Source organism: Asparagus officinalis, chromosome 3, assembly GCF_001876935.1.
Source record: "Asparagus officinalis chromosome 3, Aspof.V1, whole genome shotgun sequence".
NCBI lineage: Eukaryota > Viridiplantae > Streptophyta > Magnoliopsida > Asparagales > Asparagaceae > Asparagus > Asparagus officinalis.
The window spans coordinates 67229782-67243235 of NC_033796.1; the positions used below are offsets into that span (position 1 = coordinate 67229782).

At 35.7% G+C, this 13454-nt stretch overlaps 1 protein-coding gene across 1 annotated transcript in view; it reads left to right on the forward strand.

The window, feature by feature from the left end:
• The window catches only part of LOC109835241 (ruvB-like 2), a 36221-nt gene that overhangs the window by 12405 nt on the left and 10362 nt on the right, over window positions 1-13454 (forward strand). The gene's annotated exons all lie outside the window — the stretch shown is intronic.

A 13454-nucleotide genomic window follows, 5' to 3' on the forward strand; every position in this document is an offset into this window, starting at 1 on the left:
AGCACCTATAGAGTGTGACGATTGATTTTCCAGTACAATATTATCATGCATCAGACGAAATATGCGCTTGATTAGCGTTCTCAAGTATCGTACGTTCCAGTCTACGCTTTTTGTGAACGTAAAAACTTAAACGGCTCTTTGAACTTCGCACGCCAACCCGATCGGTCGCAATAGGGTTTCCGTTGGTTATTTTCCTGGGGGAGTTTAGAACGACCCCCAGTCGGGTTATCATAGAGGACCTCTTCAACACCCAATCGTGCCTTATAGGTACTTTACCTCGCAATTCCCTGTAAGGACGAGCACACGCTTTCACAGGAACGAACTGGAGTGAAGCGCCGGCGGGTCCGTGTTCATACCTGACCCACGGAGGGTGCCGGGTAAGGGACATGGGACTCGGGGGGGGCTTCAGTTTGGAAGCTTGTGCCGCAACATCTTCCACTCTCGTCTTAGGCGTTGATGGTTCGCTTTGCAATCCCACTTCTTGATCCTTTGCGGAGTCTTGACACCTCTTCTTTCTTTGATCTCCTCGCTTTCCTGAATAGGAGAGCCGAGCATGCGCGAGCCATGGCGCGCCTTCTGATCTCTCTTCGGGTTGGAACGAGTCCTCGTGACACAACCTCCACTTTCGTTCTCTGCCAGGAGGAGGAATGTTTGCGTTACGTCCGAATTGTTGTTCCAGGCGTCGTCACTCGATGGAGATCTTCATTGTAGCACACCCGTCCATAGCCTCGAAAGCCTTGCAGATGACGAGCAAGTTGTTGACGCCCTCGTTTGACGGCGTTCTCTTTGATATGCTGGACGCTTTCATTAGCCATCTTCTTGGCGCAGAGATGCCCAGTATCTGCGACTCGAACCACGTTTATGGGCGACGCGGAGACGCCACGTGAGTAGCGAGGCAGGACCGGCAAGGTACAGTTCACTTGGTCTGTTGAACGCTAAGGGTGTCCCGCGAACGACTCTGGAAGAGGAGGCATTTCCTGCGCCTAGCTTGGAGAGGCGTATCTGGAGCGAGACGGAAGAGAGTACTCTTCGAACTTCTGTTGATCAATCTCGTATCTAGATCTCTTCATTCACCCGGACTATGCCGGTGCGATCACTCCGATCTCAGGCAGCCAGGTCCGGCGGACTCCAATTGGTCGCCAGCTTGTTTTCGGGGAAATTGCTGATTTTCATTAGCCTTTGAATCTGTTACCAAACTTCAACGTATACAACAAGAATCGATAAAAAAAAGTCGTCTTCTTTTCAAGACCTCCTTGCTGCAACAAAACAAAGTATACACTTTATCAAAAATACAACACGAAATCCCGTTTTGGCGGGTCTCGCTATGCATGGGTCTTTTGGCCAATGTCGACACCGGGGACAGATCAATATCGTGGACCACCGGGTCAATCAATCCTAATCCGCGATAAACGAGACAGCTCGTCGATCCGCGTGAATCTCTTTGGGTCATAGAACTTCTGATCCAAGAATATAATCGGACAAGCCTTCGATCGAATCGCTGTAGATCTTAGAGCTTAAAGCGTCATCTCGGCCTAAACAGAGATGATTATCTCTTTACTTAGTATTAACGCCAAGGCTTAACATACTAAAGGAATCAGACGTGAATGGTGCATGAGACTTGACTGTAGACTCTCCTCCGTTGATGGAAGCGAGTCGACCACTTTAGGTATCTATCTCGTGACAGCAGAGGCTTCGCAAGGGCCCTCTCCAAATCCAGATCTTCCAATGACGTTAAGGGGCTATTTATAGCGCTAGCGAGCCCCGTAGGTTGCCTAAGACACCCAGGTTTCTCTACGAAATCCGAGACACCCTAGTGGGATCTCGGAAATCCGAAGAACAACCTAGGTGTCTCGGAAATTCCGAACCCTTGGGGCTTGTCTCGATTTCCGAGGACACCCTAGCGTGTCTCGGAAAATCCCGAGACACCCTCTAGTGGGTCATCACCATCTGATCTGTCTCGATTTTCCGAACACCCTTGGGTGTCTCGAATTTCCGAGACACCCTGGGTGTCTCGGAATTTCTGAGACACCCTTGGGGTTTTCGAACTCTGAGAGTCCGTAGGTGATTTAGATTGCTTACCCCGTCTAGATTCTTCGTCCTACTCGCATTGATGATTCCAATTGCGATTGCGATGCTGACGAGAATTTCGATCCCATCTTGGTGGTTGATTGTCTTACTTGAGTGGTCGCAGGCACGAAGACGTTGTCCTTTTGTGAATAGTGCCGGGCTTTCCGATTGGGGTCTCGTTGTTCCGAAATTCTCAGCCGCCTCACGTGCTCAATCGATCATTCAATCGTCGTCGACGTCGATGGATCTAATTGGGCATCGGATAGTGACGTTCATCGTCGCTCTTTAACACTGAACCGTTCGTGGAGACCTATAGGCAATTTTCGATGCCTACAAGGTCTTGCTGTGTGCCATGCACGCTGACGTATATCTGTTTTCTCTGGTGTACGTCAGACTTAGAGGAAGAACATGTCCATCTTGGAGATGCGCCAGAACCCGAGTATTCTCAGCAGGAGTGCTTTGCAGACAGAGTAGAAGAAGTCGAAGCCTAGTCGTTTCTTTTATTATCTGTTGGTCCTAGTTGCTTTTGTAGTTCTTTCTATTCCTGCTTGATCAATGTATTTCATATTTCTTCAGTTCATTTGTTCAGATTTGTATAAGGGCATGTTTGACCCGTATTTTTATGTCTCGGATGTTATCCCATTTGGGAGATGATATTATTTTATTCTGTGTTGTTCATTATATTCTTGCTATCTGTGATCGGGAACCTGTGACTTCGTATTGTATTTATTTTTAGACACTTAGCATATTAGATTTAGGAGAAATATTTATTTTTATCTATTCTCCTTAATCTAATACGTCGCGGGCTTGTTCACGTTTCGATTCCCGGGTATTTTGGGAAGCGGGGCGTGACAGGTTTTAGTGGTGGCCCATGTAGGTCACGATCTCGATCATGATCCTGAGTCCTCACTAGTAAGAATATAGTGGACAATTTAGATACATATCATATTTTATCCGTAAGACTAATCTTGAGCCATTATCCTATTTTCTTGATAGATTTCGTTTCGTCCCTATCTTATCACTCTTTAACTCCGGAGTTTTCCATGGTTCTTGTCCCATCGCTTCGCGATTACCCTCTCTTTGTATAACTCCTTTATCCTCGTGCCGGTCATTATTTTATATGTTATTATTTTTACGCTATCTTTTCTTTGCTTTGACTTATATATCATTTGATTGTATTGAATTCTGTATTATTTATTATATTATTTTATGTATCAAATATAGTATTATATTGTATGTTTTTGTTTGTTTATAAATCTATTTTATCTTTTATAGTTCATGTTTTATGTATTATACATTTTATTTATGTATATTACACTGATTGTATTTATGTTATTTTTGACTACTACACAATATACTACTATGTCTGAATTGATTTTATATAGTGATGATTATTATTGTTGTATCTTGTTTATATTTATGAATATTACTAATACTTCTAATTTATCATATTGTTTGTCGAATATATAATTATATTCTTCTTATTATGTTTTATATAATATGTTTATTTTGAATCACGTGTTTACTCTTATGTCTAATTTATCATATAATATTTTGTGACTCTTTCCATCAAAATTTATTTTTATTAGCATGATTAGTACCATGAGTATACAGAATTTTTATATGCTTATTATCATGTATGTGTTTTTATTTTTAACGCTTATTATACATAATGATTATATTTGTTATACACATCATATGTTTCTGAATCTTGTTTATCTCTTTTGTTTTTATATCTTTTATTTTTATACTTTGATTTTATTTGTGTTTCTTTGAGCCTAACTATGATTTTTTATTATTTACTTGTTTTATATAATTGTTTGTATGCTAATAATTATTATGTATTGTTTCATTCTACTATTTATTATTATTATGATTTGCCTCTGTTTGTTTGTCTATATGTATTAATGTGTTTTTATCTATGTTTATTTCTTAATGTTATTTTCAATTGTAATTATGTATGTTCTGTATACCTTATTATAATCTTTATGTTACTTCTGCCTGATTTGTTCTGCATTCTTGTCTTATATCTGGTGCTTTTCTAGTAATATTACGTTATTTTCGTGTTTTAGTATATTTCAGTCATTTTATTTGTCTGCTATTGTATATTATATTATAAGTGTATTATTAACTTGCTAGCTTGTTTATTTAAGTATAAAGTAGTTTTATTTAGTATATTTCATTTTATTATTTACTTCCAATTACATGTATCATCATTGTTTGATTTAATTTCTCAATCATTTCATCTTTTTTAGTTTTGTTTATGTTTTGCTTACTTATTTTCTATATATAGTTTCTTATTCATTCTACTTACTTTTTATTTTGTTCTTTTTTCATGTTAGTTTGCTTCATTTATTTAGTCATAATATTTATATAAAGTGTGTGTTTTCGATAATTAGTGCTGTGATATACGACTATAATTATTTATTTTGTTTTTGATATGATATACTACATATAATTCATTTTCTTATATGTTGTTGTGTCCTATCACTTTGTCTTTCCATGATTGTCTGCTTTGTATTGTTTTGTATATCATATCATTTTGGTTTATGTTCAATTACCTTCTAATATTCCACTTGCATTGTGTTGCTTATTTTTTACATAATTATATTGTTGTCGCATTCTAAATTTCTGTGTATACAATTTGTAAATTCCTAATATTTGTATAATGAATTATTTATCTGCTAAATTTTGTATACTGCTTTACATGATTATTTGATTGTATAATTGTTTTAATAATTGTGTTTAGCTATTTATACTTGACTGTCTTTATATCTTTCTATTTTCAGACTACTTTTCATCATTCCATCAATTAAATATGTTTTCTTTTATTGTGTTTATTTTGTATGTATTATTATTCTAATTGCTTTATGATTACTTTTCCTATTATCTTTGATTTATACTTATTATTATATCATTCTATTTTGTTATATGATCCTGTTGATGTTTGTTTTTCGCTCGTTTACTCGTTTTTATTGATTTTGTATCTTACATTGTGTTTTTAATATCTTTAGTTTGAACTTGTATTGATTGTGTTTTTCATAATTAAATTTCTTTTGTTTTTGATTAACCATAGTTATACCGTGATATTATGTTTTGTTTAAACCGTTATGTATTTTAGATTTTTTGACTTTTCTTATTATGTTATTTATGTTTCTGTCTGTTTCTATTGTATTTTATTTTTGTGGTTGCTTTAGATTTATTGTTCTTACTTGACTTTATTCTTACTTAATATGTTTTTGCTTTGTTTCTATGAACGCTTGTATATTATTTGTATGATTCACTCTATATGATTGTTTATTTATATTGTACCTATTTTTTTTATTCTATATTATTGTTTATCTTATACTTTATACTGATTAGATTACTTATATATTTACAAGTACTGTATAACAAGTTCACACAGTTAAATATGTTTGTGTCATAGTATATGTTTGGACTTTGTTGCGAGTCTAAAATGCGATAGTGATATCTTAGCTGTCACATCTTGTATCTTACCTTATGTCGTTTTGTTTTACATTCTCCTCTGTTTATGGATATCGTTTCATATCTCTGTCCTTGGATTCTTTCTGTATTACTTTTATTTTAATTTCGAGGATGAAATTTGTTTTAAGGGGGTAGAATGTAAGGATCGTGAATTTTAATACTAGTTAAAATAATTTTTTAGTATTTTAAAATATTTAATTATGATTTTTAAAAGAGTATTTATATTTTTCTCGAATTTCTATAGTTTTCTATGATTTAAAGTCTAAGTTCTATATTTATGTAAATGATTTAAATATTTATAAATTTATTTAGTGCAGTAAAAATTGCTGGAATTAGTCTGTTGTGTTATCGATACTGTTACATGTTAATTTGAATAATACGTTGTATTATTTTTATTATTGCATATTATTTCATATAATATGTTGTATTATTAATTACGTATTATTTGTATATTTATTGTATTATTTTTACTATTGCGTATTACATGTCGTATTAGCATAACTTGTACGTTTTACTGTGTACATAATTATCCCATAATTATTTTGATTTTTAAATATCAGTATTTATTTCTTTTTAATTAATTTTGTTTTAAATTAATTAACCCTAAACCCTAATTATTACTATGGTATATACTATATTTATACGTATATTATATATATACTTAGTATTATGTAGTATTATATATTATATATATATTATGATAACATATATATATATATATATATATATCATGTAATATATTGATATGTATTATATATATATACATATATATATTACGACACACACACAACACATATTTATTTTTTCTTCTCCTTCCCCAAAACAACAGCCGCCGCAATTCATTCTCTTCTCTTCCTTCCCAAACAGCCGAACCCATCACCACCCAAACCCCCCGGATCGCTCGCGTCGCCCCGACCCGTCGGCCGTCACCTCCCGTCGCCTTCTGACCGCCGCCACGCCTCTTCACGTTTTTTTTTTCTTTTTTTGTTTGTATCGACGAATAGCCACCCGACCGCCTCCCTCAGATCCGCCTAAGCGTCATCATCGACGCGCCTTGGCCCGTCCCATCCCAACTCGCCCCCCACGGTCAGCCGTGCCTGGACTCCGGCCCAAGCAGATCGCAAGGCCGCCTTCCAACGTCCCCCATGCCTTCCCGGCCTCACCCTGAACGAACTCCCGCTCAGATCCTCCCCTCCTCCCTACTGAGTTGTCCGTCATCTGGCCGGGCTTCCCTGACAGCCGTCGACTAAAACCCACAGACCTTGTAAACCAACCCCTGCAGTAGCCGCGCCTTCACTGCCGTCGCCGCTGCACGCTGACCTGACGCTTTCTCAAACCGCACCAACCACGCCGCCACCGACGCCGTGCACAGCCCGACATCCGCCGTCGAACCCCCTCTTGAGCTTGTCATCGCCACGCCAAGCCAGCAGCACGTCGTTCCTACCCGCGCCCAGATCAGACCGCGGACCCACACTGTCAGCGTCGATTAGTTTGACAACAACCGAAGCAAGATCCCGAACCTTGATTATTTCTTTTTAATTCTTAGTTTTATCATAAATTTTATGTGACTCGTCATTCAATTTCTAGATCTGTTATGAGTTAATTAATTGATTAGTCCGTGATATATTATTACATGTGTGGGATTGCTTGATATGAATAGTTGTGTAGAATCTTGTTGTTTTATCACTTAGTTGTTACCCAATAGGAAAGACTGTACATGAAGATGACTTCTGTTAAAAGTATGATTTATAAGCGTGCTTCACAGCATGGCTATACTCACTCGACATCGATATCCCGATATGAGGAGTTCCGAGTTCCCTCGATATCGATATCCCGATATAAGGTTTCCTTGATTATTACTATTATAGCGTTGACTAGATGATACACTCTTGATCAGACATGTTGTGGGTCACGGTTATTTTCATAGTTTTACAGAAGTCGTTCCATGGTAACTCCGTGGCTAGTGCACGATATTTCATGTATAGTTATGTAATTAATATGACAAACATGGGGTTATAAAGGGGAATTAGACGGAGAATATAACATGTATATAAACGGGCACAATGCTTTCTTGTTATCGTGATATCGTGAGTGTTATATACATGGACCAGAGGGCCAATACTTGACTTGAAGGCGGCCCCCGGACAGGTTTACGAGGACCCGATTATATACATCAAAATATTCTTCTCCAATTCAAATAACATGTAAAACAAGAATAATATGCTTGCGTGCTTTATGATGGACTTTGTTAGTTTTGTTGAGATGTGGACCAGTGAGTTGTGATAGGATGGCTAGTAGTATGATTTTGCCACTTGGGTGATTATGGATTCTTGTGAGATGCAGGTCAGTTGTATTTCTTTTCATACATAGATCGGGGTTAATATTTAATTATCTACAATTTTAGACATATGGTATATACATGAGGGTTTCCTTGTTTGGATTATTTCGCTTGACGTACTACGTCTCGAGTTGTAGATTTTTAAGTATTAACTCCATCTAGTTGTATGATATTGTGACTTGGATGATTTCTGATCGCTAGTTGCATGTTCGACTTGTTACTTGATTAATTTTTTTGGATTTCCAGTTGTACGTTTCTTTTGTCATTTTGTTATCGTATCATTTTCCCCTTGGTTTTCGTTGTTCTATTTGTTTTGTGGGGTCTTGCCGTATGCCATGCACGCTGACGTACACATGTTTTCTCTGGTGTATGTCAGACTTAGAGGAAGAACAGGTCCAGCTTGGAGATACGTCAGAGCCCGAGTATTCTCAGCAGGAGTGCTTTGCAGACTGAGCAGAAGAAGAAGTCGAAGCCTAGTCCTTTTTTTATTATATGTTGGTCCTAGTTACTTTTGTAGTTCTTTCCATTCCTGCTTGATCAATGTATTTCATATTTCTTCAGTTCATTTGTTTAGATTTGTATAAGGGCATGTTTGGCCCGTATTTTTATGTCTCGGATGTTATCCTATTTGTGATATGATATTATTTTATTCTGTGTTGTTCATTATATTCTTACTATCTGTGATCGGGGACCTGTGACTTCGTATTGTATTTATTTCTAGACGCTTAGCGTATTAGATTTGAGAGAAATGTTTATTTTTATTTATTCTCCTTAATCTAATATGTCGCGGGCTTGTTCACGTTCTGATTCCTGGGTATTTTGGGAAGCGGGGCGTGACACTATAATAAACTCAAGTCTGAGGTGTGTTCTCAAATTAAAATAGTTGATGGGGTGTCACGCCCCATGTTTTAGGGTGGTTAAGTTAGGAAAACTGAAGGGGTCATCTCGAATTTTCGTAGTTGAGGGGATATCTACAATATGCTCAAACTTCAGTCGGGCTTTCTCAAATTAAAATAGTTGGAAGTGGTGTTTTGTGTGTGTGTGTGTTGGGGGGGGGGGGTTAAAAAAAATCCATTATTTTATTTAGAAAGGCTTTTTAATTGCTTTTTTCTTTAATTTCTACATTTTAATGTATAATCATAAGATTCTAATTATGAATAGTTATAATATGAGAATGATTATAAAATATTGGATTATTAGAATTTTCTAATTTCAGATAATTTTAATTTGATGAGAATTCTTAGGTGAATGTAAGATTAAGGTGTCTAGATTTCATCTTCTTATAGGATAAAGAGATATGTGGATATTTATGATATAACACATGTAAACTTTGTATCTTTATAATATGACACATATCAAATTTCTGTGCCATTAGGAATTTGAAGGATTTCCTATACAAGTTTTATGCCTGCTCGCACGAATTCTTCTAATTTCTTTAATTTATATATATATATAGTAATATATATATATATATACCTGCTATATACTACTATATAAATAATATCATAGTAGTAAATAAAAGAAAAATATGTATGAGTATGCTTAGTAACCCCAAACACAAGCAAATTTGTGCCTTGGTAGTAAGGTCAGTCCTCCTATTCCCATCCACCATTACTTTATTCCAACCCAACTCCTCCAAACCCATGTGAATGTGGGCCCCTCGATTTTAAATACGTGGAGGGTGCAAATACTGTCATCCCTCCTACTAAGGATAAAAATGTGATGGTTGGTACCCAAGCATACACATCTCTCTCTCTCCCTCTATATCACCTCATTCATAGTTACGCTATATATATAACGTAGCTAGTACCGGTACCTACCCCTGAGCCCTATCATATACTACTATATAGTACACTTATACTATACTATACTATATGAGAAAATGGGTACATACTGGTATCAAGCACAAATTTTGTGCTTGGTAGTGATGTGTCTCATTCCCCGATCCACTCATTAAATTGGAGGACCGACATTCAACGCCATGTGAATGTGGTCGCCCCAATTTGAAATGAGCTGGAGGATAAGTGATGACCACCTCACTCAGCCAAGCCAGCCAAATTTTGGTGCTTGGTACCCCAAGCATACCCATATTCCTATATAATATATAATACCATACTATATATACACGTATAATATAGCGTATATCATACTACAAGTATATCAGATCACGTACTATAACTACCTAAATAGCGGTCACTTACCTACTATAGCTACCTTCGAATATCATTAACTATATCTAGAGATCGCTCTAGGTGTAATCAAGCAGATACAAGTTGGATTATCTTTCTTTGTAACTATACCCCATTCAGCCACACTCATCTATTACTTAATAGTTAAATTATAACTCTTAACTCATAGGGTTCCTTGTAGTCAAACCTAAAATAACTTTTAAAATCAAATTAGACCTCCAAGACCTTTCAAAAATACACTAAACTACCTAATAACTTCCAAAAATCACCACCATAAAAAACCCACATAACATTGTTATAGAAAAAAGACAATAAAGATAATGATAACTAGATTTACATAAGATCTGACCGTGACAGCATGTAAAAAAACTCACGTGATTAAGAGCAAAATCAAAAACCTATAAACAAAAATTAATAAAAATCCCTATGAGGTCCCTTTTATATTATCCAACGCATAAATTAGAAATTAACACTCAATTTTAGAGTACATAAATATCGTATTTATCAATATTGTAATTAAGACATGCAAGGTTAGGAGATCTAAGACTATTATTATGGATACATTTATTAACTACTATATAATACATAATGCCTAAAAACATAAGATTACCTATCAAATGAAATATAATTATTTACATAATATGTAGTAATATATCTAGAAGTATAAATAGACAAAATAGACAAGACATAATGTTGAGGATATAACCACATGTCTAAAGTTACTTGATATACCCTCTACAGAATATGATCTACATTGAAAGATTATCTCAGCGGTGTACCTCTACCGCGACATCGAACTTTGAGAGCAAATATCTGGGTATACTCTTTCTCTTATACTTAATATATATAGAGTAGAGAAAGTTCATAAAAGTATCAGTAGAAATATAAATAAAATATATATAACAAGGGTAAGTAAAATAATATTGCAAAATGTTAAAAGTTCATGGGGGGCACTAGTGTAATTTCCTTTAATTAATACATACTACTATAAGAATAAATAAATATATTGCATGATGAAATAGAAAATGCAATCATCCATACAAAACAGAAGGTTTCTAATTTAATATTAAAATATGCATATGTAGCATGATTCTTTTTTAATGTGGGCCTTATTTCCGCACCTGTTTTGTATGCCTTTGAGAGTAGTTCTCGTACTTCTCCCATTGTATCATCAACATTATTAATACCATACAAGGAGGATCTCCATCCTTCGGTATGTCTGCAAAGCTCGAAAAAAAACCGGTCAGCAATGCTAAACCCGTCGCCCACCACCACCGATATTAAAGGCCCAAGGGAAGACAGCAAAGCCAGCCCATACAAAGAGTCGGAACCAATTTACCCAGGCGCCAAACTTCAAGCCGAGGTATTTTTTTTTACCCCCCTTTAAAAAAAGCCCCCAAAAAACTTTTTTTTTTTTCGCTTTTTTTTTTCCTCCCCTCGAAAATAAGCCCTGTTTTCCAAGAACGCTTCTCTTCTTTTTTTTCTTCTTCTCTTCTTCCCTTCGTCTCGGCAACAAAAAAAAGCCAATTGGGCGGGAAAAGGATCAAGAAAAGAAAAAAACCCTCCAAGAGAAATTCCCCCAAAACGACCCGCCTTTTTTTTTTTAACACCCGGAAATCGAAAACGCCAATCGGGGCCCCAAAACCCTTCCCCCACAAAATTCCCCCGCGCGGCCCTTTGGGCCTAAGACTTTCGGCCCGAATGGAAAAAAAGCCCCCCCGCCTTTTTTTTTTTTTCGGCTTCCCTCGCGAGGGGATGGTTGGGGGGGGCAAAAAGCAAAAAATCGGCCCCCGCAAGCAGCCCCGGCCTTTTCCAATTCCTTTCAAAAACCCCTCCGGTCCCCCCAAAAAAAAAGGAAGGGAAAGATTCCCGCGGGCCCGGGCCCCCGTGCCCTTTTAACCCTTTTGGGGCGGGGTTTTCCAAAGCCGGGGAAACCCCCGGGGAAAAAAGAAAAAACCGCGCCGATTTTTTTTGCGAAAAAAATTGGGGCCTGGCCCAAAAAGTTCCGCTTTTTCTAGGCAAAAAGGAGGAACGCTCCGTTTTTCGCGGAACCCGTGTTTCGGCCGTTCCCCGGAGCTTTGTTTTTTTCGGGCCCTCGAGAAAATGTTTTTCGAAAGAAACGGAAGGGGCCGTTTTGAATCGCAAGGCTTTTTTTTTTAGGAAGGGCGATTGGGGGTTTGACGGAAAAATTTTAAGGAAAGGAAGGGGAGAATTTAATTTTGAAGGGGGTAAAAGGTTGTTTTTGTTTTTTTTTTTTTTTTGAAGAATTTTCTTTTTCCAATTTGAAACTTCGCCCCTGCCTTTTGCAGGCGTTTTTTTTGAAGAATTTGGGGAACCTTTTTTTTTTTTTTTTTTCCCTTTTTTTTTTTTTTTGGTAAAAGTCAATAAGATGGTTTTGGAAAAATTTTGAAAAAAATTCTAAAAGGCCAAAAGTTCCCCCTCGATTTGAAAATGGCATTTTTTTTTTAATTGGGTTTTAGTATGCCTTTTTTTTTTTTTTTTTTTTTTTAAAAACTAAATTTTTCAAGTTGACGTAAATTTTTTTTTTGGGGTTTTTTAAAACAAATTCAAAACGAGGAAAAAGAAAACCTCTTAAAAGAATAAGTGGCGGTAACGTGTTTTTTTTTTTTTTCTTTGCCTTCTTAATTCCCTTTTTGGGGCCTCCCAAACTTTGAACATCCAAGCCCAAGCTTTGTTTTTTGCAGGAAAAATTGGGGTTAAATTTAAAAGTTTTTTTTTTTTTTTTTTATGTTTTCGGTAAAAAAAAAACTCTGTTTTTTTTTTTTTTTTTTTTTTTGGCAAATTGCGGTTTTTTTGCTTTTGGGGGGTTTTTAATTTTTAGTAAAAAAAAACATTTTTTGGGGGGCTTTGGTTTCTAACAAGTTTTTTTAAAAAAATTTGTTGAAGAAAAGGTTTTTTTTGAAAAAAAAAATTTTAAGGTTTCATCCTGCTTTTTTTTTTTTTTATATTTTCAAGTTTTTGGGTGAAGAGAAAAACAAAGAAGAAAACTTTTGCCTCTTTTAAGAATTTTTTTTTTAAAAAACCTGTTTTTGAACTGTCCTTTTTTTTTTTTTTGTTTCTGTCTTTTTAAAAAAAATCCAAAATTGGTTAAAAAAAAAAAAAAAAAAACTTTTTTTTTAAAAGATAAAAACTTTTTTTTCCTTTGACAATTGTTTAAGTTTTTTCATTTTTTTTTTTTTTTTTTTTTTTGTTTTTTTAATAGATGGGAAAGTCCGTTAAAGGCAAAACTTAGTGGCTTAAATTATTTGGCGTAAAAAAAAAAGAACCTCTTGGCCAGAGGTTTTTTAAATAAATTTTTTTTGGTTAAATCCAAATTTTCTTTTTTTTTTTTTTTCATTAAAAACCATTCTTCA